This window comes from Fukomys damarensis, unplaced genomic scaffold (assembly GCF_012274545.1).
Source record: "Fukomys damarensis isolate Sample0158 unplaced genomic scaffold, DMR_v1.0_HiC HiC_scaffold_9, whole genome shotgun sequence".
NCBI lineage: Eukaryota > Metazoa > Chordata > Mammalia > Rodentia > Bathyergidae > Fukomys > Fukomys damarensis.
Genome location: NW_022900921.1, coordinates 5,689,759 through 5,693,092, shown reverse-complemented (window position 1 = coordinate 5,693,092; position 3,334 = coordinate 5,689,759).

Sequence of the window (3,334 nt, the reverse complement as noted above, 5' to 3'; positions counted from 1 at the left end):
ACTGATTTAGAAATTAAATTTTATCATAGATTGTATGTACAGGGGAAAATATAGTCTACAAAGGATTCAGCGCTCCCTGCAGCATCAGGCAACCTCTGGGAACTGTGGATTGCAGCCCCCGTGGAGAAGGGGAAATGACCGTGTGTTTTTTTAAATTTTTGTCCCAGTTGTGTGGAGACCAGACAGGAAGAGCGAGGCCTGACCGGCCTCCGCGGAAGTGAGAAGAGAGGTGTGCGAGCGCTCACACGCTGCAGGGAGATAAGAACACCTGCGGGTAGTCTGTTTACCCGGAGCAGGGCCGTGGGGGGCGGGAGACAGGTGAGTCCTGTGGGATCCGATTGCTCGTGCCGGGTCTGGGCGAAGAAAGCCACGGTGCGCCAGGCGCGTGGGGCTCTGTCCGAGGGAGACCCGAGGCCCCGGCCGCCCTGATTTTAGCTCATTTCTGTGTCCGTATCTTTCATCCTGTTGCCCTGCGCTCAGTTCCAGCTCAGCTTGTGGGCTGGTTCCTGCACCCTTTCACTCTGAACATCTTTGTGAGTCTTTTTGAATTTTCTTTCACTTAATGCGTCCTGGAGCTCATTCTACAGCAGCATAGTGACATCCATCTTGGTTCCTCTGTATGTTTAGTCAGGATTTACTAGCATTACCTTGTGATCGCTGTCATTTTACTCTCTGTATGGTAAGTCTATTCCGGGAGCCTTACTGACCCTGTCTCAAACATTTTTTTCGGGGGGCTGGGAATCAAACTTGGGACCTTGCGCTTGCAAGGCAGGTGGTGGAACGAGTAAGCTAAATCCCCGGCCCCCTGTCTCAAAATTGTAAAAAAAAAAAAAATGTTGGGGGATGTGGCTCAGTGCAAAGGCCCTGGGTTTGATACTCAGCACCCAAAACAAACCCAAAAAACAAAAAAGCTGAACAAAGCAAATGATTATAAGTGAGAAGGCAGGCCCTGGGCGTAGGGTGAACGGGTCTGGGGAGCCCTGCTCTGGATCACTGCCCTTGCAGTTTACCTAGTGGCCTCCCCTCTTCTCTACCCTCCCTGGCTGCCTTTCCAGAAGCTTCTGGAGCCTCAGCACAACATGGGGGAAATGACATTTCTAAATGGAAAGCTCGGGGGAGGCACAGGGAACTCCTGGAGGGTCTGAGAGCCCTGCTCTCCGGGCCCTCCCCAGCCTGCTCCTCGGCTGCCCTCCCAGGAAACAGAGTGCTTTCTTCTTGGCCTCCTGAGTGACTGGGGGAAGCTGGGTGCTGTCTGTCTATAGGGTGAGGATCTGGGGGAAACCGGAGCAGAACCTTAAAGGGTAGAAGGACCTGGCCTAGACTCTGCCCAAACCAGCCACGGCCTGCAGGGTGAACACCTGAGATGCTGAAGTTTCTCTTCAGGAACCAAGGAGGGTGAAAATTGTGATACAGGTAGATGAAGGCAGCGAGTTCCTTTCTTGTTTTTTTTTTTTTGTTGTTGTGTGTGTGGTTTGAGACATGGTCATGCTAAGTCCCTGCCTTGCCCCCTGCCGGGCAGGGATTTGGGTTTTGGGTGGCCTCCGTCGGTTCTAGCTAGGGGCAACCGCCCTGCTGTTCCTTTGGCTTCCGTCTCTGGACAGGACCCCGATGGCTCTTGTTACACAAGTCCTGGGCAGCCCCAGCGGAGGACGACAGGGGTGTGAATGCGCCAGAGCTTCCTGGAGGAAGCGAGCCTGAGCTGAGAACCGAGGTCTGGGAGGAGCAAGTGAGTCAGGTCCACAGTTTCCAGGCAGAGCTCCTGGTCTGGTTGTGCCTTGCGCACGGGTCCTGTTCGAAAGCCCGAGGGAGGGTGTGAAGGGTGCTGAGAGATGAGGCTGCAGGGTACGGTGGGGACCCGGGGGAGCCCTGGCCCCTGGCCCACCCGGAAGGAGGTGTTGGGCAGGTGTTCAGTTGAGCTTCCCTCCTGAACCCTCAGCCTGCCGTGTCCTCCAACTTAACAGCTCTATCGAGATACAAATTTCATATCTTATGCTGTGGGCTTAATTCTGTCCCTCCAAAATCATGTTGAAGCCCTCATCTTCGTAGGTCAGAGTGATCTTTTGGGGACAGTCTTGAAAGTCACTGAGCTCGGCATAGTGGCGTCCGCCTATCACCCCAGCTGTTTGGAAGGTTAAGGCAGGAGATCGTGTAGCCGGGACTGTGAGCCTGCCTAGGTTTTACCAGCGGACTCCCATTGTGTCTTCCAGGAGAATGTTTGTACTCCAGACAGAAACCCATGCACGTCAGCAGTAACTTCCTATTTCCCCTAGTGCTCCTTCCCCCAGTCTTAGGTGACCATTAACTCTGGCCCTATAAATTTGCCTATTCTGAACATTTCACACAAATGCTGTCTTGGTCCTTTTTCTGTCACTATCACAAAGTACCTACAACCAGGGGACTTGTACAGAATCGGGGTTGTATGGTTTCTGGTCCTGGAGGTGAGGAGTACAAGAGCCAGGCATGGCGAGGTGGTTCCTAACATAGCACGAGTCACATGGTGACACAGCAAGCAGGCCAGAAACAGGTGGCTTCCTCATTGGTTTGTTACTCCATTAACCCGCAAACGGCTTAGTCCCTACACGGGGGCAGAGCCCCCTGGCCTGAGCACCCCCCAAGGCCTTGTAGTGAACATGTAAAACATAGGATTTTGTGACCCACAAAAAGCAGAATTAAGCAAAGTAAAACTAGAGTGAAATTAAGTGAGACTTGATAGCTGACAGCTTGGAAGCTGACAGCCTGGATGCTGAGTGTTAAGACAGATAAGAGTTTGCTGTGACATGTGGGGAATTCCCCCCCCCGACCGTGTGCCGTGACACATGACTGCTGTGACATAAGATTAAGAGTTTGAAGTAAGGTAATGCGAGTGTTGAGGAGTTAACTTAGATAGAGCATATGGATGTATTAGATTAGAAATGACTTAAAGTATAAAAGGAGAAGACTACAGACAGATGACGTCGCTTGACGACTCCGTCAAGATGACCTGCTGAAGCTCTGCCCGAGACGCAGGAGCTTCCAGACCTGGAACAGAGGATCTGCATCCCTGCTCTGTCCGAGATGCTGACACGCTGTACCTGATCCTGACTGCCGAAACATCGAAGTCGCAGCTCGACCCTGCGAAGCCTGAGACCAGACTACATCTACCAGGTCGTATGCCCTCACCTATAGCATGATAGCATTTATGATTGTGTTAGAGATATTATGGGCTGGCATTATTTCTGGATTGCGCTGGCAATTGTAGTTGTATCCTTTGTGTGGGCTTGTATTTGTATTGTTAATGAGAGTAAAAGCATTGATCAAAACGAAACCGAATTGGCAATCATTGATGCGCTGACCC